At 37.2% G+C, this 27,054-nt stretch overlaps 1 long non-coding RNA gene across 1 annotated transcript in view; it reads left to right on the forward strand.

Moving 5' to 3' along the window:
• Window positions 1-26,687, forward strand: part of LOC141379399 (uncharacterized) — a 42,318-nt gene extending 15,631 nt beyond the window's left edge. Inside the window, exons 2-4 of the long non-coding RNA XR_012395999.1 lie at window positions 4,513-4,684; window positions 13,952-16,164; window positions 24,523-26,687. This is a non-coding gene — a long non-coding RNA (uncharacterized lncRNA). The remainder of the gene's footprint in view (window positions 1-4,512; window positions 4,685-13,951; window positions 16,165-24,522) is intronic.
• The last annotated feature ends 367 nt before the right edge of the window (window positions 26,688-27,054 follow it).

Genomic DNA, 27,054 nt, shown 5'->3' on the forward strand with positions numbered 1-27,054 from the left:
CGAAATAAAAATCTACATTATTAGTGCTGTCAAAGGCGCCTTAGGAAGCTGAAAATAGTCACACCAATCATTCGCCGGAAGACGCTGAACAACACTTATGTGCATATAAGTTATCCCATTTGTAACAACAAAATCTACATAAGTTTTGCGTGACTAAAATACTTTTAAAGCATAACATTACCTGTCGAAAAGAAACACTTCAGCAATGGTGTCATCCGTCCTCCAGTGTGCAAAAGTAACTCCAATATTGATTCAGGATTTTGAAGTTTTGATTCAGCATTTGTTTTTACTGGTCTCTCTCGTGTGCACATGAACGTGGATATGCATGACCTCAGATGCGCAGATGTACAAATCTACAGTTATTGACTGACAGTTTGGGCTACTTTATCAGAATTATGGGAATTATCAGCCCGACAATAATTAATTGGATGAACATTTTTTTAGTTTTATGCCCAGAATATAAAAATACATTTAAATACATTTTGATCATTTACTTTAATCATTACTATTGGAATGTGAAGAGACTTTCAACCAGCACAACAAAAAATTGTTTTTGAACACAATCACCTACTGCAACTTTAAGCCATAAGTCTGAGGTCTAGCTATGTAAGACTAAGGTATATTCTGATTTAAATTCTATGGCCCCTTTAGGAAAAATTTGTATTAAAAACTTTCAGTCTCTCACTACAGTCAAAATTGATCAACTCTTTTGATGGCATCACTTGGCTTGCCACCAGATTTTTTTTAAAATATGCTTTTTAGAATCTGTGGCTGAAATTTAACTCGAGTTATTATATACAGTAAACAAAAAATTACCCACTTAGCAAATTATGCCTGGCCCACACAGTCAGCTTTTGCTTGGCCCACATGCCACAGTGAATTACTGTACATGACTGGACCAAGTCTGGCTTCCTGACAAGGGCCAAACATGAACCATTTCTGGGAAAGTCTCAGCCAAGTTAATAACCCATAACTGAGCCTGAGCTGGGCCAGATATTAGTGTGTCACGACTGCAATAAAATTAATAAACTCATGAATCATTGCGCTTTAGGCGTGCTATGAGTGTGCTTTTTCTCAAAGCGACCTCTTTGGTAGAATTTATTTTCTTCTATTTATTTGAATTCAATAAATATGTATTTTAAATCTGTGTCAAGAAAGCCAAACTTACATGGCCCACATATCAATTATTAACATCTGGGCCAAATACTACATTTGACATCTGGCCCAAGTATTGTGTGCCGCCTCAAAGACGGTGCCAGCTCTGCTAAACAAGGGCTATATTTGGCCCACACACGCTGTATGCGAGTGCCGGATGAATGCCTGCTGTGCCAGATTTATGTTAAATCTGGGCCCGAATTTTCGATATCTGGGTATTGGCTATTTTTTTAAATAAGCATAATGTTTAATGCAAATCATGTCAGCACATTAATTGAATACATTTGCTTTTTTAATGGCACTTCACGGGACCTTTAACTTAAGGCACAACACAACAATGTCAGTAAGTCATGGCATCTGTTTGAGGTGTGAAGGACTGGAACACACCCTGCAGGCTGCACTTTCCCCCATTCCTAATCATTTAAATGTACTGTCTTTTGTATATGTTCATCTTTGGTTACAATCTCTTACGCACACAAAGAAACATTCAGAAACGCATAAGCTGTCAATGCTGCCATGTGATGTAGTAATAAAATTCACTACTGAATTGCTTTTATTTAATTGCTTCCAGCAACAAAAAGGCAGCAGTGCAATTTTAGATTATTTAGGAACTTGCAGCTTCATGATTAGAGAGAGAGATGCTGAAGATGAAGATATTTCACACATGCACAATTTATTCAATGATTAATTCTCTAATTTAATCCTATAATTCATTCAAATGTGTGTAATCTCACCACTGTGCTTTATCTCTTTGTCCGATTTTAAGCAGGCCGTCTTTAAATGTATACAGTATAATCTATTTTCCACTTCTTACTGCTTGTTTATTCCTCCATAATATGAAACTCGGCTTCAGATTTTAATGAGATGTCGTGATTCCATTATGAAGACTTTTAGCTTTAAGCGCCTCCACTGAGATTTTGTGACCTGAATTTCCCTCACATTCCCTCGCAGTGCTCACCTGTGATCTTTTAATAGCACACGCTTAAAGTAAAGCACCAGAGAATGTGAGCCGCATGAGAAATCCAGAAAGATTTGGTGTAGAGCGCCTCATGCAATGTATCTCCCATGGGTTTTTTGGAAAATCTCAAGCGACTTCCAGTCGTGCGTGTGGAAAAAAGCTCTCTATCAGATCAGTAGAGGAGAGGATGCGTTCCTTCACTCCACCCTTATGGTAAATAGGATGTGTGTTTCTCCAAAAAAGCCCACCAGTGGCACCAGCACTACACTGTTGTTTGTAGTGTCTCCTGGGTTTTTGTCTTGTATGCCAGGATCTGACATCATCTTTCTGCACTTTGCTGTTTGCCGTCAGTCAGTATGTGTGTTTGATCTGATAGACATCTGTTTCTAACTTCTTTTTGCTTCATCTGTATTCAGTGTTTATGGCGTCATATTTGGTTCAAACACAATCATATACAGTATAAAAAAGTTAAATACAGTGCTCAGATAAAAACATTATTAACAAAAATTACCATGGGTTCATGGGCTCAGTGGTTGGCACTGTCATTTCACAGCAAGAAGGTCGCTGGTTCGAGTCCCAGCTGGGCCAGTTGGCATTTCTGTGGGTTTGCTTTGAGTGCTCAAGTTTCCCCCACAGTCTAAAGATATGCGCTATAGGTGAACTGAGTAAAACAAAATTGGCCATAGTGAATGAGTGTGTTTGAATGCAAGAGTGTATGGGTGTTTCCCAGTACTGGGTTGCAGCTGGAAAGGTATCCGATGTGTAAAACGTATGCCAGAACAGTAGGGGGTTCATTCCGCTGTGGTGAACCCTGATGGAAAAGGGACTAAGCCGAAGGAAAATAAATGAATGAACAGTAACCATATAATAAATGCTTATTATAAATAAAATGACTTTTGATTTTATTATGCATTTTAATTCTAATAATTTAAATAATTGCAATATGATGTTATTATAAAGGAGACTGGAAATCATATTTAAATATTATTAGAGTAAATGTCAAATGTATTTTTTTTATTCATTATTATTTTTTATTATTTTATTACTTTACATTGAGTGTTATTTTTTTTATCATTTGGATTCATACATCACCTGAAAGATTCAATTCATGTTTGTTTATATAGCGCTTTTCGCCAATATAGATTGTGTCAAAGCAGCTTAACATAGTTCTAGTAAAGTCCAGATTTCATAAAAGAAGTTTATTTCAGTTCAGTGGTGTTAAAGTTTCACTGCTGAAAGTTCAAACACTGAAGAGCAAATCCACTGAAGCATAACTCCAAAAGTCCCGATCCAAGCAAGCCGGTGGTGACGGTGGAGAGGAATTGTTGATGAAGTTGATGAAGTAAAAAAAGGAGGCTGGAGAAGTTGGACGTCCATCATGGAAATGGTGCAGGTAAGAGTAGGTCACCAGTGGTGGGTCAGGCTGGCCCAAAGGATCAATGCAGGGAATTATCTGTCACGGGGGTCTTACAGGAATCAGTCTCATGCACTCCATTCCTCAATGACGACCACAGAATGAGCTCGGGATACTGCCTGGTCCAGGATTATGGATTATCTTGGGATCATCTCTTCACAGGTCTTAGATTGCATCAACGGTGCTGCATAGTCTCTAGGGACCTCAGAATGAGTATCCCCTTGGGGAAATAGAGAATATAGTAAATTATTTAGCGTAGCTGCTTTTCATAATGTATTAAGCAAGATGCAAAATGAAATGTTATAAATGAAAATAGCAGTTATCTAAATAAAAATAGAAACAAACATGTAAAGCATATGAGAGTTTCTAACACATATGAGGGCATATGAGAGTTTCTGTCTGGTGTATGAAGGAGGAGTGTGTCCTGCAGGTGGTTGTCAAGCCAACTCGCTTGTGTGGAGCATGTTCATGCATCATACCGTTATGTGATGCATTGTGTGTATGCTTTACTAAAAAGATAGGTCCTTAATCAAGTTTTGAACTAGGAGAGTGTGTCTTAGCCTTGGACATTATCAGGAAGGCTTTTCCAGAGTTTAGGAGCCATAAATGAGGAGGCTCGACCTCCTTTACTCGACTTATTCCAGGTACTACCACTTGACCTGTTATTCTAGGTACTACCAGAAGCCGTGAGTTTTGAGATCTTAAATAGTGGGCTGGATTGTAGTGAGACAGGTTGGTTAGAAAAACACGAGCTAGATTATTCATTCATTCAATTTCTTGTCGGCTTAGTCCCTTTATTAATCCGGGGTCACCACAGTGGAATGAACCGCCAACTTATCCAGCAAGTTTTTTATCGCACAAATGCCCTTCTAGCCACAACCCATCTCTGGGAAACATCCACACAAACATTCATACACACACTCATTCAATATGGACAATTACGCCTACCCAATTCACCTGTACCACATGTCTTTGGACTGTGCAGGAAACCGGAGCACCTGGAGGAAACCCACGCGAACGCAGGGAGAACATGCAAACTCCACACAGAAACGCCAACTGAGCCGAGGCTCAAACCAGCGACCTTCTTGCTGTGAGGGCGACAGCACTACCTACTGCGCCACTGCTTCGCCGGAGCCAAGTTATTTAAAGCTTTATAGGTAAGAAGCAATATTTTAAAATTAATACGAAACTTAACAAGCTTAATGCGAAACTCCTCAGTGTAAGGAGGATAAAATTGGGGTGATATAATCACATTTTCTAGACCTGGTATGTTGAGAACTCTGGCAGCTGTATTTTGTACTAGCTGAAGTTTGTTAATAGAGGATGCTGGGCAACCAGCGAACAGTGCATTACAGTAATCCAGCCTAGAATTCATGAAAGCATGGACTAGCTTTTCTGCATCTGAGATGGATAGCATACTTCCTAACTAAGCGATATTTCTCAGATGAAAGAAGGTGGTTTTTGTGACATGGGAGATATGCTTATAATACGGAAGATGGTTGCTTTGTTTGATTAATAAAATATTTAGTCGAGATGTAACTATTTGAAAATCCTGAATTTCTAAGGGTTAAAAAAAACTTAATAATAAGAAAATCACCCTTAAAATTTTATTAATTAATTTTTTTTCTTTTCAGCTTAGTCCCTTTATTAGTCCCTCCAGTCGCCACAGCGAAATGAACCGCCTACTTATCCAGCATATGTTTAATGCAGCGGATGCCCTTCCCACCCATACACACTCTTTCACACACATATACTACGGCCAACTTAGCTTATTCAATTCACCTGTACCGCATGTCTTTGGACTGTAGGTGGAAACCAGCGTACCAAGAGGAAATCCACACAAACACTGGGAGAACAAGCAAACTCCAAACAGAAATGCCAACTGACCCAGCCGGGGCTCAAACCACCAACCTTCTTGTTGTGAGTTAATCGTGTTACCCACTGCACCACCGTGATGCCCCCTTAAATTTTCATGCAATGTATTTTTTAGCTATTCTGACAAAAATATTCCAGTGCAACTGAAGGTTTTATGCTACTGGGTCATATGTGTGTGTGTGTGTGTGTACAGTATATAATATACAAAATTATTTGTAAAAATATAGGTATAATTTCATTTTTATTGCCTCACAACATTAAAGAACAATCACATTCTCCTCATCACAAACTGTGAACTCAAAAGCAGATTCTTTTCTTGAAAAATAGGCCTCTGATGAGAAAATTGTGATAATTATATTGCGCTGAAAATTAAGTTAAAAGTGGGGGATAGCACCATAGAGATGACTAAATATAGCTCTTCATTATTCATGAGATTATGATAATTTATGCAACATATATTTAGGGAATGAGTGCTGTATTGTAGGCTGACACTAATTGCATCTCAGTTTTTGTGCTAAATTGTGCTGTATCTCCTCATCATCAGTTAAATGTAAAAAAAACAAATGAATTATGTTTGATTGATCATGGGGCGGCACGGTGGCTCAGAGGTTAGCACTGTCATCTCACACCAAAAACGTCATTAGTTCGAGTCCTGGCTGGTTTCCCTGTGTTCGAGTGGGTTTCCTTCGGGCCTCTGGCCGAAAGATATGTGGTATAGGTGAATTGGGTATGCTAAAATTGTACGTAGTGTATAAGTGTGTATGGATGTTTTCCAGTGATGGGTAGCAGCTGGAAGGGCATCCGCTGCATAAATCATATGCTGGATAAGTGTGACCCTAGATTAATAATTGGACTTGGCTGAAAAGAAAATAGATGGATGCATGGATGGATGGATGGTTGGATGGATGGATGGTTAGATGGATGGATGGTTGGATGGATGGATGGATGGATGGATGGATGGATGGATGGATGGATGGATGGATGGATGGATGGATGGCCATAGTGTATAAGTGTGTGTGTCTGTGAATGTAAGCGACTCAGTACTGGGTTAGTGTTTCCCAATACTGAGTTGTGACTGGAAGGACATCCACCGTGTAAAACAAATGCTGGAATAGTTGGAGGTTCATTCCGCTGTGGTGACCTCTGCAGTAGAGACTAAGTCAAGGGAAAATGCATAAATAAATGATCTTTGATACTTTTTTAGATTTATTTATCTTGCAGACTCTTGCATATTAGCTTGTAATATGCCACTCTAATAATTTTGCAGTTAGTTTGAAAATTAGATAAAATGACAACAAGTTCCACTGCATATGTTTTTAACATGAACCGTTATAGGCTAAAGCATTGTAAAACATTTAGTCTGACTATCATATTGACTATTAACGGTAAAAGTCATTCAAACGTGAAGACATAAACTATTGGATTTACAGTTCATCATCAAAAATTTACTGTCACCCTATTGGGGTATCTGTTGTAGACCAGCATTAAGACTTTAAGCTATCATTTACAAACCTAAACATGGGAAGTAATACATTATGCTTCCTGTAAATCCCACCATTTTTGCCCTCACTACAGTAAATTATGTGAAAATACCATGCAGTGTGACAAATTGATTTTACCCTACAAATGTTCCATATAGCCTCTAAAGTGGAATCCATACTGAAATTTTGTAGGGAGAAAAAAAAGCTAATTTAAGCTCCTTTGCAGCTCACAGCGGCAGCAAACACACGCTGAAGATTGCTTTTTATAAGCACACTGAAGGCATCCATTGAATAAAACAAGGTACTGCAGGATATGTGAAGGATTTGCTATTTTAGTCTCTAAATTGTACTGAGCTATTTACCTCCCACCAACATATTAAAGATTAGTCAAAGTATTTTCCTGGATAACATCTATACTTCTCTGTGGTGCGTGGATTCAAAGAGCTCGCATTTTCCAGCTCCATTGCGTTATTTTTAATACATTTCTTTGGTGAAAATAAAAATAAATAATCTCTTTATAACATATGTCTATGGAACAGATTTTCCTCTGTTTTGCACCTTTTGGCAGGTGATTCATGAATGCCTCCATGCAACTGGATTTTAATTAAACTCCGCCGCCGCTGGAGCTGTTGTTTTTGAGAATATGAGCGTACACAACATCTAAAACATGTTGACAGCAGCATGCGGAGGACTGGAACATTAATAAGGTTGTCTAGCTGTCTTGGCCACCATCTCAACATTGAGGGTCCAAAGTTTTCTCCGCCATGACAGCATATCTCAACCTGAGTTCTCCAGTAACTGCGAACACATTGAAAAACAGTGCACCTTAAATTGGATGGAGGGATTTGAAGAGCGGGCCGTGGGCTCTGTTTGATGGGTGTAAGTCTTGACAGTAACTATTGCTACATGGTGAAGAGGTGCGAGAGGATTCACGTAGTGTTGGTACACTCTTTATGATGGCGTCAAACTGCTGCTGGGTACAGATCCAGTAGAGGACAATGAAAATGAAGTAAATTGAAGGCTGAAATTGAAAAGCCAATTTATTTATAGTTTTAGAACACAAGAATACTAAATACAAGGTTTACAACTTGGTTTAGTTCTCATTGCTGTTGATTGTGTGTTAAAATAGTAGGCTATTGGCTCAATGGCTACCAAAAGACCAGTATCCGCCAATACTAGAAGTGTAAAAATGAGTTTTTTCTTCGAATCACCACAATGCAGATGTGGACAATTCGGTATCAGTTCAATAATGGATCATAACCATGTTGTTTTTGTTATGTTATTAGCTTTAGTGCATTTTATGTAAATGCTTCTGTTGTCTTCTGTGCCCCTAAATAAGCAGGTAAAAATAAAGGTTCAGTTTGTATATCTGACTGCTTGTATTATAAAACACAATGATAATGATGTGTAGTAAAATTAAAAATTGTGGATCAATTGATATTGAATTCTGCTGGTTTACTTTACATCAATTCAGAATTGATAGTAAAAAAATTGAGTTCTCTGGACTAACTGGCTGGATAATTTCAATAAGCGTGGCACTAACAGTCTCATTGATGTGTAAATGGTCCAAATTTAACAATAAATACATAAAATTTCAGTTTGTTTTTTAACAACCCCTTTTGTATACCCCCAAAATAATTGCAATATGACATGTGATGCATGTAATTATTCTTAAAAAGCATTTGTAAATGGTTAATGCTTTACATAAATGCTATAAAGTGTTGATGTTTGCGATGTGTTTATCACACAGACTGAGGTTATATTTTCCAAAGAATGTGAAATAAAAAATATAGGGCAATTACTCAGTGGTTGCAGATCATGACCTTTTGAGATGGTTGTGCGTGTTATAATCTTAAGATTAAATTACATCTTTCAACATATAGAGTATCCCACTTTTTTGCACATGCTATTGTGCTAGCACTGCTTATTTTCTTTGTTTTGAATAGCAGACTTAATATTTTCCTATTCTGGGTACTAATTAGAAGACACGAGCACATGAGATCTACACCAGCACTTACAAGCAAATCAATTTTATTGAGATTGAACTCAATCAGATCAATCAAACTGTTTACCTTAAAGTGTTTAAGTCAGATTGAGCCGCCAATCCGATTAATATTCAATTTTATTTTATTTATTTATTGTTGTTGCACGTAAACATTACGGTTTCTGTATTCAATTATACACTGAAGTTCAGTAACCAGTTAATTTTAATTCAGGTTGTTGTGATTTTTATTCCTTGTTATTGCATGTATGGAGGTAAAGACAGTAATCATGTGCACATCCTTCTCTGTTTATGAATGTGTAAAAGTATACGAAGCTCTTGACAGTACACCCACATTTTAAAACCGACAGAAAGAAAACAAAAAGACTAATTGTTTCCTCTGTGGCTGTCTTTATCATATTTAAGGCTATGATCATCTTTCTTGTTTTCTGTTGCCTGTGAAGGCTAAAGGGATGGACCAAAATGACATCCAGTTGGCAAAGTGTGCTACAAAAAACATGGCATTCTTCAGTCGAGTGCTTCAGAGGGGTTCGGAGACATTATGCTTCCACCCACACTGATTGTGCTGCACTCACAAGCTGTCTGACTATTAGCTTTGACTGTCTCAGGCTTATTATGAGGCTGCCTGGAATACTGGAATCTGATTGGACCAAGATTTCTGAATACTTTTTTCTCAAAGTTTCATCCTTTAATTTTATGCTGTGACGCACTGAATGAAATGTTAAAAATAATAATAAATAAAAAAAATAAACGATAATAATACTAATTTCAGCGTTTGCATCGGTTATACAGTTTTATACAGAACTATTAAACTCCCTTTCAATTTTTTTAAAAAATATTTTTCCATAACATCCATAAACACTCATTCACAACCATACACTACGGATAACTTACCCAATTCACCTGTCTTTGGACTGTGGGGGAAACCAGAGAACCTGGAGGAAACCCACGCGAACGTACGGAGAACATTTAGGCTAGAATAAAAGCAGTTTTTTACATTTTTTTTAAACCATTTGAAGGTCAAAATTATTAGCCCATTAAGCTTTCTTTTTCCTGATAGTCTACAGAATAAACATTGTTATACAACAACTTGCCTAATTACTTTAACCTGCCTAGTTCACCTAATTAAGCCTTTTAATGTCACTTTAAGCTGTATAGAAGTGTCTTAAAAATATCTAGTAAAATATTATTTAATGTCATCATGGTCAAGATAAAATAAATCAGTTATTAGAAATGAGTTATTAAAACTATTATGTTTAGAAATGTGTTGAAAAAAATCTTCTCTCCATTTAAACAGAAATTGGGAAAAAATAAAATAAACGGCGGCGAATTCAGGGGGGCCAATAATTCTGACTTAAACTGTACATACATTGAGGACACGGAGAACGAGTAAATAGTTAAATGTAAGTAAAGAGTCTCCTTTTTTTCTAGCTTTTGTAAAGTTAAAACAAAAATATTGTTAAAAAATTTCTGTCATTTACTTACTGTAAGTTTAACAAAATTAAATGGGGGTGAAATATCTGTATTTATAGAAGATAAAACAAAACACTCTGACCAGTTTCTGGATTTTAAATGATTAAAAGCATTTTGGTAAAAAAAAACTAACTGGTTAGGATTATATTGTATGGTATCAAGACTTAAAATGACCATTTATTAGTATTGTGGGACTGCAATGTGATCCTTAAATAGTCTTAAAGAGCCCATATTATACATGAAATAGGGTCATATCTTGGTTGTAAGGGTCTCCAACAACAGTTTAATATGCATGCAAGGTCAAAAAACACTTTCATGGTCTTATAATCTGCATTTATTTTTACCTAATTATCCCTGCGACTCCTGTATGAATCGTTCAGGGATTCATTTGTTCCCAAACCCCTCCTTAGCGCGAAGCTAATCTGCGCTGATTGGACCGATGACAGTCTGTTGCGATTGGTCGACTGCCTTCAGTCAGAGAATGAAATGCCAAACAGCTAATCAGCAATATAAAAGTAATCACAGTTCATACACGCTCCATAGTGTAGGCGTGGATTTTAGCTGCCAGTGGGTCAATGTAAATACAGACTATGGACTTGAAAATACAGACGACTGACTATTTTATTGAACAAAAACTCCAAAAACAGTTGAGGAGATCTCCTAGCTTCTCATTCTGCTCTTTTCACAGACACACACACACACACACACACACACATACGCACTTAACCCTGCTCCGGACGACAACGCGCGCGCACACACACACACACACACACACACACAAACACACACACCTCCGGACGACAGCGCGCGCACGCACACACAGACACACACACTAACGTTAAGGCTGATTTATACTTCTGCGTCAAACACCGGCGTATGCTACGGCGCTGACGCATAGCCCATCGCCATGGCCGTCGCCGTCACTGACGTGCACCTCTCAAAAATTGTAACTACACGTCGCAACAACGCGTAGCGCAAGCTCTGTGATTGGTCGGCTTGCTAGCGGCGACGAGTCTGGGCGGGACCGAGAGCCGCGCGAACGGCGCGAGCGATTGTTTACAAGTGTGGAGTCCCGTGAAGGAGCTCCGGATGGAAAGTTTTGTTCTGTGTTTACCTCATAGTTAAAGTTGTTGCACGTCCGCCGGTTCCTGCCTCAAAATGAGCAAGTTTGAGTCACTTGTACATCCAGGAAGTGTTCAGAATAGCAAAACAGAAGCGAAGAAACTCGACACAGAGGAACATTTACACCTCACTGCCCACTAGCGTTTCGAAAGTGTTAATGCAGACCAACGGAGACAGCGCGCAGAAGTATAAATGCACAGCCACGCGCGTTGCCTGCGCCGTGAGTTGCGCCGGTCACTTGACGCAGAAGTATAAACCAGGCTTTACTCCCCGTCCACGGAGCTCCGTTAACGCAGCACGCGTCGCGTTTTTAACGTGACTTTGCACACGATAAGAGAATATAGCCAGTTAACCTCATACAGTACACGCGGTTACAAGTAACAAATCACAACTAAATACATTTGCAAGCTAGAGTAAACGAGGCAACTTTAATCGCACGTACTTACACTTGAGAAATGGAGGAAGAAACCCATCCTGACGTCTATCAGTAAGTTACTGATCCTTCCTTTAACAAACGCTGATGAAGTATTCTTTGTAGCATGTAGCTTCCAGAAGTTTCCAGTAGTTTCCAACTGCTTGGCTATAATGCTGAGGTTTCATCTTTGGGTAGAGACTCAATATATCCATCTGCAGTGTGACTTCAATCGACCGGCATGTTTGTGTGTGTGTGTGTTTGTCTCGGTTTCTGCGTCAGAGGGCGGGGCCTCAGGTTTGAAATCTCCCGGGTTTGCGCGTGCAAGTGAATAACTTGGTTTCGTTCGTACGTCATGGCGAAACACCTAATGAATCCGTATCAAGGCGACTCGTTTGAAGCACTATGAGTCGACTCTTTTTTAGATGAATCAACCGTTTTTAACACTGTACACTAACAGATTTAAGCCTTAGCTGGATACTCCACTTCACTTAGAGCTGTGTTACACACTACATGGAGGGGAATTTTCAAAAACCCATAATATGGGCTCTTTAATTTGTCATCAGTTGTTTTCTGAATATGCTTGCCCTGATTCTTCTAAACTTGTTACAGTGAAGAATATCTCAGAGAGTGTTTTATTGTAAAGCTGTAATATGTAAAAATGCATGACAGTCATATATTTAAACAGACTGCCCATGCATGTATTGCTAACTTTGTTTGACCTCCCTCCATCTCGAATATTAAAACACTGAGTCATTGTCAAATTCAAACATGGTTATTCTGCTTTGGGGGCCACTGCGAATTTTCCCATTAATTTAATTAAATATACAACAGAGAGGAAAGAAAATGCAATCTGCATGGTCTGTGGTCACAGCTTGAAAAGATTAATGGCTTCCAGGACAGAGGAATAATCTAATAATAACCTTACATTCTTGAGGAAAGAATGTTCTTATCCTTGTACTGTAGCTCCAATGAAATATGCAATCTGCTGGCTTCTACCATTTCCAACCAGGGTCTGGCACTGCGCCGCCTTGTAATGCAGTTATGGTTCTCCAAAGCAGCTGCTAGCTCGTGAAGTGATCGAACAGCAGGTTGGATTTGGTTTTTGGAGAGATAACAACAGTTTGTGATGATGACGGCGGTGAGTTGGCAGAAGATACTGTCAGTCTTGTGTATTCACAACATACATTAAATCTTCTGGAGAGACGAAGAATGTTTCAGAGGACAGACTTTGACTTTTTTTTTCTTTTTTTTTCCTGCTTATAGAGAGAGTTCACCCAAAAATGTGATTTACTCATGGTTTACTTACCTTCAGGTGGTTGCAAACCTTGAGTTTCATTTTTCTTGATAGATGATATTTAAAAAAAATGTTTATTAAACTGTAACTATTGACATCCACAGTTTGATACTAATAAAATATCAAATGCTATGGAAGTCAATTGTTACAGGTTTTCATCATTTTTCAAAATATCAGAAGGCTGAGTAAATGATGACAGCTTTCAGCTTTGAGTCAACTATTACTTTAAATGCCTATTTTTTTTCTTTTAATTTGAGCCATAGATTATAAATCTATGTTATTTTACATAGTATGAATGTGATGAATAATGTAGAAATTAAGGATTTCAGACAACCCGGGCTCCTTCTGAAAATGTGTCTCTATACATTTCAAAGCGCCAAATGTGTCCTCGAAGAAACGCTTTTTAAAAAAAAATTTTAATATGTTTTCCACAAATCAAAGAGAGGCTGCTGTATACACTTTTTGAGATCTCAAATTGCTCTCGTGAGTGCCATGAGTGCTGTCGACTGACTGACTGACTTACTGATCGAATGAACCACCCTCTTCCTTCCCTAAACCCAACCAATAGTGTTTTAAAAAGTACAGACTGACTCGCTCACCCACTTCCCTTAACTTAACTGACAGTTTTCGAAAGCAATCCTGAAAAAGAAAAGCTATTGTCTGATTTTGTTACCACGTTTTCAGATTTTAACACATTTTCACCCTGTTATTTACTCTTTATTCTATTTTTTTAGATTCTGTTTTTGTCTTTCCTGCTTTCAGGAACCGTTCTTCACCGGACTCGAACCTTGTTGTCGTGGTCAACTCCTCTGCGTCTAAAGTCTGCCAGCATATATGGCTACTAGACAAACTGGAAACCGCGGGAAAGCCGTTCATATGGAGGTAAGTGGTCCGCTGTTAACACGAAAAGGAACGGCATCATACCGCCCTGTAGCATTCATTTTAAAGAGGAAATATAGCTATACGTACTTCTGGCTACATAAGTCGCAATCTCCAGAAATGTATATAAGGGTATGTATTCAGAATGAGCCTACTGTATATGTTGAATTCAGACCTACATCTACCCTTTAACATTATCACGTGACACATACTCATTCAGTTGCTTCAACTCATAAATTCTCTAGCATGGCCTAAATCATTGTAAATAATAGCCATAAATATTTTTTTTCTTTTTATATGCAAATCTTTTTTGGTTTATTTGTGCCATAAATTGCATTCAGTAAACTTAATATTTCCTTTATTTTTAATAGTGATACAGTATACTGTCTGTATTGTGCCAATGGCGGCTAAGCGGCCACTGTAGTGCTGTATTTATACCATATAATTGTAGTGTATTGAGGGTGAGATGGGATTCATCAGGAATGTGTGTTGTGTTGGCAGAAAAAAAAGAAGAAATGCCCACATGCGTTTAGTGTTTTTCCTTATCACAAACACAGCAATCTGGCAATGTTTGCGCTGTTTTTTTCTGGGTTACTTTTGCGATATCCCGATTGCAACAGAGAAATAATGTAGACTGTAATAGACTGCAATACTGTTAGGCGATATCTCTGTAGACGGTTGGCATTTCATGTCGTTAAGTCTTATAATCTTAATGTCAGCAAAACCAGCTGTTTTGTCATCACTTTAGAAATTATGCTAGAGAATCATTCAAATGCTAGCTCTGAAGTGACGTTCTGACGTCAGCTTGAAGATGTGAATGAATAGTGGAAGAAAGTAGTTCCTAATACAAAAGGGTATTTAGACTCTCTGTCTCTCTGTTGGGACACTAAGACACTCGGCCTACAGCCTCATGCCAACACACGCCTCCCACCAGTGCTGATTTACAGCTATATCGCACTGCTACTTGTGTGATATTGCTCATTTGGCGTTTAAGCAGCAACAGTAATGGGTGAGGTCACTTCACATCCTGATTTGAATAAAGTCATTTAAATGTGAGTACAGTTTCAGAGATTTCAGGATTCCTTCATTCATTTAGATAAGTCTTTGCTCTTGGATAAACTTCCCGAAGGTGTTGCAAATATGGCTACAGGGTGAACATACTTTCCTTCAAAGGAACATTGATTTATATCAAAACTATACATTTCTTCATTTAAAAGTTGGAATTTTTCACACAAAACCAACACCAACACTTTTAGAGCTTTCTGAAATAACAAAAAGACATGGTCACGGTTGATGAGTGATGAGTTAATGTTGTCCCGTTGGGCTTAAAATTTCAAATTATATATTTAGAGAGAATATAGCATGAAGGGGAAGTAATAGGCAGTTACTTGGTTGGTTATTTTCAACTGAGAAACACAAAGAAGCGGCAGGATTTGAAATGAAACACAAAGGTTAAATTGTAATATTGTAACATTTCACATCCGTCTGAAACATATTTATCCAGTGTCCCTCAGAAGACCTTCGTACAAATATTTTGTAACACTTAAGTCACAATTTACCATATTAACAAACCACTAACCAACACTACCAGCTCAATAAACTACTAATCAGCTGTTAATTAATAGTTAGTCAGATAGAAGTTTGGTTTAGGTATTGGGGATGCAGATTAACATCATACTTTTTAACTACTAATGAACAGTTACTATCTTTATAATAGGCAGGTAATAAGCCAGTAGCTAATAGCATGAATTGTGACCTAAACTAAAGTGTGTTCTATAAATATAGTTGGAGCAATACTTCTGCAATGGTCAGTGAAAGATGGAGAAGATCTCATTAAAACACGGAGGCAGCTGTCTGTGGTGATAGTGTCTGCCTCCTGTGCAATCCAGCAGAATTAGGTCTTAATGAGTATGTAGATTGCTGTATGTAGAGGTGTCCATTAAAAGTCTTTGAAGATTCCTGCAGAGCTCACCAGCAGAATTAATCAGATGAACTTCACACAACCTTCTGCTTCACTGAGTGAGGAAGGAGGAAAATAACTCTGTATTGTGCCTGAGCAGTGAGACCAGCAGAACACACTGGGGAAAACTGATGAGGTTATTATGACTCATTTTATTAGAGCGTTATGAACACATTCATGATATTCTAATTAGGGTTGTTATATTCAACTAAACCTGAAACAAAAAATGTAAAAATATATATATTATTTTTAATTTATTGATAGAAAAATAAACAGAAATAAAATATAAAGAGAAAAGTATATACACTAAAAAATGCAGGCTTCCACACAACTCATTCATGTAGCCCCAACATAAATCGATTAAGTTAACACATTTACAGGGGTGGTCCACTACGATATCATATTTTAAACATTAGTTGATGTGTAATGTAGCTGTGTGAACACAAGCAACATCTCTGAATGTAAAAAGCTCACCTCACAGAAATGCCAACTGACCCAGCCATGGCTCAAACCAGCAACTTTGGCTGTCAAGTGATCGTGCTACCCACTGCGCCAACATGACGCCTCACACTGAAATCAATATATTAATAAATCAATAATTGCTCAAGTTTTACATATCAATCAAAAAACATGGTAATGTGTATACCTTCCTATAGTCAACTTGACTTCACCAACTCTAAAAATAAAAGCCTGGATGCTTCAGACAGTGTCTGGCTCTGCTAAGTAAATTAGTGGTTGTATTGAGTGGCAGTCAGTGGGCACGTAACACAGTCATTTGTGCTCTTTTGATGTGTTTTTCTCACAGTAGGAGGATCAGTCTGGCCAGATTACACCTCTTAAACCCCATCTGATACAGCAGAGCATGTACTGCCACACAAAGTCATAGTGGAAGGGGAAACCACCCAACCAAATAATAAAGTGTTATTGAGGGTGAAATGGGAATTTTAATTAGCTGGAGTCAGAAGTGCCATGTGGAACTTTAACAATGGTTGTGCACTCTCACAATGACACCACGTCCTCTGTCAAGCCCTGTTGCAGACACCGCTCAGCCCAAACGTACGCCCTTCAGCTGTTAAATGCCTTAATAGGGCAAAAATGCTTTTATAATGCCTTTATCACCATGCTAAAAATTTCCAAATTTTCTAATGGCTGATTTGTTATTCAGCTGACAACTTCAACCACTGTGACATACATATTACAACAACATTGCATAAAGCACTAATCTCATATCAAAGGCACAATGGTGAGCAGGAGCCTAATTTGATATTTAGTTTTACATTATAGTCATACCCAACGCAATCTCTCAGCAATTCGTAACTTTTTGATTCAATGCCTAATATATGTTACTAGTACTGGGTTGGGCCCCCTTTTGCATTCAGAACTGCCTTAATCCTTTGTGGCACAGATTCAACAAGGTACTGGAAATATTGCTCAGAGATTTTGGTCCATATTGACATGATAGCATCACACAGTTGCTGCAAATTTGTCAGCTGCACATCCATGATGTGAATCTCCCGGTCCACCACATCCCAAAGGTGCTCTATTGGATTGAGATATGGTGACTGTGGAGGCCATTTGAGTACCATGAACTCATTGTCAGGTTTAAGAAACCAGTCTGAGATGATTTACGCTGTATGATATGGTACGTTATCCTGCTGTAAGTAGCCGTCATAAGATGGGTGCACTGTGTTCATAAAAGGAATAGACATGGTTAGCAACAATACTCAGTGTAATATGTAATTTTTGCCACATTCACAACATACAAAGGTGTAGTGTGATGATGAGTATGGAATTATTGGAGTTATCATGAGTCATATTTTCCATATTATTTATATTCTTTACCTTATTTTTCAATGTGTCAAAAAGCTTTTTTCTTAGAATGTGTGAGACTTCTGATTTATTCTCTGCTATATTTACTGTAAATGGAAGAATCAGAAAATGCAGTTGTTAGTTATGCTATTTTGGCTTCAAGCCTCGGTTTTTGATTATAATGATTAATTAAAATAATTAATTTTAAATAATTTCTATTATCAAACAACATGGCAGTTTTTGTACAAAAAAAAATGTGGATGAAACCAAAATCCTTGCACAACCAAGATATTAATAACAGCATCAAAAACCACGTCAGAAATGCAAATCGACTTGATGTCAATTGACTATCTTGATGTGAAAACATAAAATTGACAAAGTAACATTGTTAATTTTAATTAATCCAGTTAATTTACATCTTTGTAGGGATACAACATCTATTGTAGTTTAGTCATTTGGAATTGAAGCAGTCAGATGAATAAAACTTTTTTCTTTTATTATAATACTTTTTGGGACGTTGTTTTGGTGTTCAAAAGAACATCAATGTATGGCTGTCAAATAATTGTCAAGGTTTTGACATCAAAACTTGTCAAAAAAGTGCATATTGATATGATGTTGTTCTGACATCAAGGTGCCCGCTTTAAAGGTGCATAAAGAAAATAAGATTAGAAAGAAGATGAATGAGCTCTGTAAAGAATGCAGACTCATGTTCATCTTGTTCACCCACAAGGATCATCCTAGCTCTCATTGGTCTTATTTATTTTTTGTTTACTTTTTTAATTGTGAAATCAAGCTGAACAGACCTTGGCTGATCTGACCAGCCCAGAATAACCAAGATTACTGTGTGACTTCAGAGTCACTGTGAGGTCAAATGAGTCAGATCTAATTCAGCGACCAAAATCGCTTTAGCTTAATTAGATGCAATTAAAAACAGCAACAATCTAAAGTAATTCTCTTGAACTAAAATCTTTTAAATTGAGCTTAAAATAAGAACAAAGTGCAGTGTTGTTTGTATACTTTCTAATGAATGTAAAATAACAAAACTTGAATAATAATTTTTTTTAACCTTTTACACAACAGTACTGTATCTGTATCTAACAGTCCAAATGGCTCAAACCAACATATATTTTTCATGAACATTAATACATGCACCTATAAGCTCCTATATTTAATTTATGCAAACTCAAGGCCTTTTGAGTATTCCCGGCAGCCTCAGTTTTTGTTCTTGTTCTTTTATTATTTTATTAATAATTAAAATGTAAATTAATTTGAGGGGAAAGGGGGAATGGGTTCAGATATTTGACTTAATTTATAGCAAAGTTATAGTTTTAAGAGAAATTTATGCTTAAGATCACTTTTATTCATCTTTAACCCTATTCTGTCCCTGCACTTTCACATTAGTGAATTGGAAAGCACAAAAAAATGATTAGATACAAAACGTTTATTCCATAAGGGTGTATTTAAAAAGGAAGGCACACTAAGGAAGATGTTGTGCCGAAACGTTTGTGGTCATACTTCCTGAAGAAAGTGAAATAAAAAATAAATGCTATTACTCTGAGTGCGGATCATGACCTTTTGTGTAATTAAAAACTATAAACCCATAAAAACTATAAACCCATGGGGGTCAAATTGACCCACAAGGACACTTTGACCCATATGGGTTTATCATAAAATTTTGTTAAAATACTGTATGAAATATTAATTATTACACTCTTGTGATTAAAATATAGGGTGTTTTCTGTAAAATTAGACATTTTTAGGCTTCTAGGTACAAGTATGTGGTTTTAGAAACATTTAAAAACAGGCATGTCAAAATTTGCTTTAAAATTTGTTTTTTTGTTTGCTACTTATAGAAATACAGTATAAGGCCATGAAATGATCAGAATTATAAAATATCATGCTACATCTTTTTTTTTTCACAAGATTTTTTCCAACAAAAAAACCCAAAGGTGAGATATTTTGAGCTGAATTAACTGGGTTATTCATGAAATAGCAAGTTACTTTGTTTTTAATTTAAGAAATATGTAGAAGAAACTTAGTAAATTAAATGTACTGATGAAATGAATGAATTTAGGTGATACAATTATAAAACAACAAAAAATCAACCAGAATTAAAAAAAAAATTATTTTATTAATTTATCTTTTATTTTACTAGGAAGTTCCAATTGAGATATGCATCTTTTCTACCAGGGGGACCTGGCCAAAATGGAAAAGCAAAAAGTTTTAGATACAAAATTAGACAACAAAAACAATTTGACTGAATTTGTTTCCCTATTTTTACAGAAATAATTTGTAAATATTAACGTAAAATTACATGTTACTCTCTTAAAATACATAAAATGTCCTTTAAAAAGCAGGAAAATATCGTAATACCAAATATCAAGCAATAACTGTAAATTTAATGTTTGATTTTTTTTTATTACAAATTCTGTAAAATGACAATTACCTGTAAAATAACGTTTATTTTTACATTGTAGGAAAACATTATAAAAATTAAACAAAATATGCTTTCTAAACAAGAAAAATCACACTTCATGCCTGCAATTGCATCCACACTTTGTTCGCTAAGTTGGTAGGGATGGATGAAGATTAATTGATAACTGGTTTACAAATTGAGGGTTTACCCTGTAAAAATACCTAATGTAATTTACATTTAAATTTTTTTTAGTTTGATACTTAGAGAATAGCTGTAACTTTTTATGTCCAATATTCTGCACTGCATGCAGTCTTCCCCTGACACAATTAATACAAGTGCATGTCTCAAAACCCCTGCTCTTTATACAGTCTGAAAGAGACAATTTCAGCAGCTATTCAGAAGCTCAACGGTGCCCGTAAAGAAATGTCAATAGGGATAATAGCTCTTGCCTAGCTTAGATTGATCAGTTTAATTATTCATGCAGCTATAGCTCATGACATGAAAAAGATGTGGTGTCAATAGAGCTTCATTGATCCGCTGAGCTTCTTAGCTGCTGACTGCAGCACAAATATTATTGTGCGAGACCGCCGCTTTCTACCTATTTTTACATCTTGAATGTGCTTTAATGCGTCAGTATGAAGTTACACACTCCATCTGACTTTTTTTCATGCGTTTTGGGACTGGTGTGATACATAGAAAGTGTGAGAATGGATTTTTTTATTTTTTATTTTTTTGGACTTGGCTGTTCATTATTCTCGTAATGCAGGCCAAATGATTGGCTTTGATTGCCTTATTATGCCTCTCAAAATAGCCTCAAACACGCGCATGCATTCTCCTGAGCTCACAATGGGCCGCTTCACAACAGAAAGACATCCTTTGGCTCTATACTTGATAAATCTATGCATGAATTCTGAAGCATTATCCTGCGCAGCCCACTTGGAGAAACTTTTAAAGAAAGCTCCTGCATATAGCAACTCTGTCAGAGTGAGTTATTAGGACCTGTGTATATTACATCCTATGCTAGCGCTACTGCAGTTTTAAATTCACATTTGCAAGCCTATCATGGCGGAAAAGCAGTTACTGCAGGCAATAATAGCAAGGAGTGACACATTCATGCTCACAATATTGAATCAGCCAGGTAGAAACTCACTCTTACTCTCTCTCTTTCTTTTATTGTAGATGCTTTTACAGAGGGTAGAGCGAAAGAAAGAGACCTGCGCCCATCTGTGCTGTGCAGCTTTATTATTTTGAGCTTCTGTCCGTAGCATATGTTAAACAAAATGATGATTTTGGGATTATTTATAAAGCAACAATCACTGGTAAATATAGCAACTAAAAGGGTGAACGGGCTTTTGCCATGTCCACACTAAGACATTTTTGTTTAATGCCATAATTTTCCTTTTGTTTTGGTCACACTGAGATGGCTTTTCAGGCAACAAAACAAATTCAGATTACAGATTTACAGCATTTAATAATTATAATTCAACATTTTCTAATTTATTAACAAAATCCACAATTGTCTTTGTTAACTTTGGGTAATGCACTGAGTTAACAAGAACTAACATTAAATTGCTTTATTTTTATTGAAGGGGCACGTGGTCCAGAATGTAATTTTAAGGCTTGGTTGTGTTTATAAGATGCAAAGCAATGTGTGCTTATGTTTCAATTGAAGGAAATGGCGTAATTTTTTCATATATCTCACTTTGATTATACACAGCTACTCAGCTAACATAGATATATACACTAGATATTGCATAGGGACCCTGAGCATGCGTCAATAGCGCCGCCACATTGGTACAGTGCTCCCAGGACAAATGTCATTCAACCGCACTAGTCAAGACAGTGTTATTACATGAAGATGCGGGACTTTAGCGCTGTCTACAGGTGTAGTAACGAGCAAACAAAGAAAACAAAGCACAAAGGCAGAACATTTCATAGGTAATATTAAGTTTTTTTCTGTTTTTGTATGTTCTGAACTTTTGTGCTAATCAGGTAACGTTATTGATGATGACAGTCACTTACTCCATTCACCATACGGCAAAGCAGCTCCAACTCGCACTAAACACTCGGCTTATGCTAGTTTTGTTGAATAAAATCAGCAAACAATGCAAAAGAGATATGACAACGAGATGCTGCACTGCCAGAAACTTGTATTATTGTCGGCTAACGTTAGTGAAAGAGTCGTGAAAGAGTCTGGGATTCATTCACGAACGAATCGCTCCCTCCGTCAGTATGAGAAGTGAAAGCAGAAGAGGAGGTGTGTTTCAGGACACGGATTATATTAAATTTTACAGGGAGGGTGAATAGTACATTTGTGTACACACAAACACAAACTTTTTGTCAGGAATACCCGTGCGGTCACTGATCCATCAATGTAGAAAAGTGATGTAAAATTATAATTTTCGTAATTAGAAAAAAAAATTACACACTAACATCCAAGAAAACTCCCGATCATAGATATATGTGCATATGTGTATATCTCTGGCTTTGGATGGCCACAGTCCTCCACTGTACCTTGGTCCTGCATTCATTTCAAAGGAGCGCTACCCTGTAGCAAGATGGCGGCGCTATTGACGCATTCCGTCCAATAGACAACAATAGGCCAGGCGACATCTAGTGTATATATCTATGCTCAGCTAACATGAAAACGACTGTCATATTTCCTAGTTCCTCTAAAAGGCCCGCCCTTAAGTGACTCTGATTGGTCATCGTCATAATGTGCTGCTATTGGCAATTCGGCTCCACGTCACGCCCGTAAAAGCATGCGCTTTTCTGCTGTGTAAACATGCAGTCAACCTCGCGCCCGCTCTCTAAAATAAAATCTGACAAGTGTCTGTAACTAAGAAGTGAAAATGGGGTGCGGCTCCTTTAACAGTGTCTGTGTGTGCGTCTATGTGTGTGTGAATGTGTGAACTTTCTTTAGCAAGCGAATGTGCACGGGACTTTCTTTTTCTCTGATGCTCGGATTAAGTCATTTTCTGTAATATATCGTGACAGAAGAATAAAGCACAAGATGTGAGATGCTACCTGTTGAGCTTGATTTATTATTCTGCTGCGACCACTGGTCAGGTAAGCTAATCTGTATTTTTTTTAACTATGCTTTATGACGTCTTTTACAAGTATCTGGAATATGCAGGTGTAAGTAATATGAATCATCCATATCTTTTGCGACTTCATTATCTAAGATGTGAAACACATGGAAAAGCTGCCTGAAGACAATAAGTGCAGTCCCATGCGCACACACATAAGAGGCCGTGCTGGTGGAGTGTGTGTGTGTGTGTTTACAGCAGTTTGGCTGATAAATATGAATTTGTAGCTAAATCGTTTGCCCGCAAAGCAGCATTTCGCATTGTTTACATCATTGCTACAGCATACAGTTAACGCTAGACACTGTACATGTCATGATCAATTTTAACAAATAAAAACACTTACTTGTAGCTTACAACTTTTGCTTTGAGGAGATTTTAGCCGAATCCAGCACTGAACTGGGAGAGATTCTGGAGCTGTTTTGTCAAATCATGCTTGCTGAGTATTTTATAATTCTCTGGAAGATAATTAATATTGAACTGAAGGCACTTCTGTCTTTGTGTCGTGTCCTTTGGAAGCCCAAATACAGAAACAGACGAAGCTCTGTAGAAACAGCCGTGTTTAGACGCATTTTTAGCTTCATCTCTGCTATAACGTTACAGTGCTTCTGGCCACGGCCCTTACCTGCATGCGCAGTGTGGGATGTGCAGTAAACGAACTTGTGATGTCACAGGGGGCGGAAGTATTTTTTTGTAGTCCCCAAAATTCGTTCATTGTAGGCTTTGCTAAGCTAACTCTGTAAAAACCAAGGTCTCCCTTTGCATGGAACTTAGAACTTTTTACATTCAGAGATGTTGTTTGTTCACACAGCTACATTACACATCAACTAAAGTTTAAAATATGAGATCGTAGTGGACCACCCCTTTAACATTAACAAAGATTAATATATACTGAAATGAATGTCTTGTTCATTATTTGTTCATGTTAGTAATTGCATTAACTAATAATATTTAATGGAAACTTGTTGTAAAAATTAGTTATACATTTCATCCATAAGGTCATTGCTTAATTAGATTTTAAATATAGCTTTGGGATATTTACAAAAACAATAAATACTGGAAACATATCAACCCTTTTTTGAACCAAAAATCTGCTTCATATTGCCCACATTTCTGGCCTGTTCAGATTTTTTTATTTACTTTTTCCTGCGGCCCACTGATCACCTTCTTTATCCTCAATTAGAATGTCATCCATCACGACTGTAGCAGCAAATTTCCACTCCAGTCAGAGTGGTGACAGAGAGCTGAACTGTGGGACGAGTGTCTGACAGAGGGAATCACTCCGCATGAGTGCACCTGACTGGCAGAACGTCACCCTCAGCTCTACAACAACAGCTCATTTACATCCTGTGGCTTTAAAAAAACGAACCGGCTTTGTTGTTGAGAGTTAAAATTGTTTACGTAAAGACGGTGTGTATTCCGCAGCGAATGCTGATTTAGCTTATCCATTATTTACAGGTGTAAATTCTGTTTTCAGATGAAGCCGTCTTGTTCAGTGTTAGAAGAATTAATGTGTCATTCATGCTTCGTTCAATCCCTCATTCCCAGTGTCCTTAAAAGCAGTGGTATTGCAGACATTAGTAACAAGCCATCTAACAGAGAACATTCACAGAACTTTGGGTAATGTTCTGGAAAGGTTCTCTCAAAGTTATGAGCAAATGTTCTTCCAGTAACATTAATAGAATGTTTTTTTCAATGTTAGTGTCTTTAATATTCTGACAGTGTCAGCACAGAAACAATTTAAACGATTTTTCAAATGCTCAAAACTTTTAGAATGTTTAGGGAAGTAACATTCTTTTCGTTCATTCATTTTCCTTTGGCTAGTCCCTTATTTATCAGGGGCTGCCACAGCGGAATGAACCGCCAACTATTCTAACATATGTTTTACACAGTGGATAGACTTCCAGATGCAACCCAGTGCTGGGAAACACCCATACACTCTCGCATTCACACACAAACAGGCACACTACGGCCAATGTAGTTCATCCAATTCACCTGGGTAGAGTTGTATAGCTGTTTGTAAGTTCTTTCTTAAACTGGAACGTAAAGTCCACACGAGGGGCTTAGTAACTAATAGCTTGTTTGTAACAGTTTGTCCTTACTTCGGTTGCACCACATGTTCTTAAGGCAAACCGTAGTTAGTAGGTCTCTCTGTAAAGTCATGTGTAGACTATATTTGCGTAGACATATATACAGCCATTTTACCAATTATTACTGGAAAATTCTGTAAAAAAATACAATTACCTGTAAAATAATGTTTTTTTTTTTTTTACATTAAGTTATCAGGCAACCCCTGATTAATAAAGGGATTAAGCTCAAAAAAGAATTGAATATATTTTTAAATTACAGGTGGATCAAACTTCAGAAAACAAAATGTTTAGTATTTAAGAGATTTTTTTCTATATAATTATTAAACCCATTGGAATTGTGTGAATTGAATTCCTTTAAATTTGTAATGCATGCTTGAACAAAAACTGAAAAAATAAATAAAATAATGACCAAAATAATGAATCACACATTTTTATGCACCAAAACAATAAAACTGTCACTCTGAACTGTTTATAAACAAAATGCATTCTAATAACCTGTACAAATGTTTACCTGTCAGAATAAAACCAGAGTGTTCTTTTTATATGAAATATTATAAGTTTATGGTGTCACGGTGGTGCAGTGGGTACGATCGCCTCACAGCAAGAACGTCGCTGGTTCGAGCCCCGGCTGGGTCAGTTGCCATTTCTGTGTGGAGTTTGCATGTTCTCCACTTGTTGGCTTGGGTTTCCTCCATGTTGTCTGGTTTCCCCCACAAGTCCAAAGACATGTGTTATAGGTGAATTGGGTAGGCTAAATTGTCTGTAGTGTATGTGTGTAAATGAGTGTGTATGGGTGTTTCCCAGTGATTGGTTGCAGCTAGAAGGGCATCCACTGCTAAAAACATATGATGGATAAGTTGATGGTTTATTCTGCTGTTTATTCCCTGATTAAAGGGACTAAGCCGAAAAGAGAATGAATGAATGAAAATCATATGCAATTGAGATGTTTGTGAAAATTCTTAACCATCCATCAAAAATAATAAGAACATGAACAAAATTTTCTTTAAACATGTTTGTGAATGACAAAAAACACCACACTTTATATAGCCATGAACTGTTATCTTATACCACCTCAAATGGTTAAATGCATTTCAAAATAACTGCATGTGAATCTACACACAAAACACAATTATTCATTTGTGCAGTTATTAGGACTGATAGTAGAATGAAAAATGCCTTCATATGAAACTGAAATCTCATCAAAAAGCACAATCAGATCATAATGTAACCATCTAAAAGGCAATAAAGGGTTTAGCGTAATAAAATCACTGTTATTTCTTCCATTAATCTTCTGAAGTCGGGGGGAAATCAGAGGCGCACATCATGCAGCAGCAGCAAGTGATTCTGGACATTGTGAGAACGCTGAATTGCCTTAATGGCCACAATAATGTTCAGCTATTAGCTCAGGGCAGTAATATTTGATACAGGCCGCATTTACAGTGCCGTTTAATCCTGCTGTGCAGTGCGCTATGATTGACCCTCTAATCTGCCTGTGCTTCTGACCCACCTGCAGTTTAGTCCATCAGTCCATTAGTTTCCTCACTATTAGTGATCAGGCTGGCTGACTTTCACATCTCATTCTGTCCTCCTTCACAATCCTCCAGCACCATAATATTGCATGCATT

This window comes from Danio rerio, chromosome 20 (assembly GCF_049306965.1).
Source record: "Danio rerio strain Tuebingen ecotype United States chromosome 20, GRCz12tu, whole genome shotgun sequence".
In the NCBI taxonomy this organism is placed as follows: domain Eukaryota; kingdom Metazoa; phylum Chordata; class Actinopteri; order Cypriniformes; family Danionidae; genus Danio; species Danio rerio.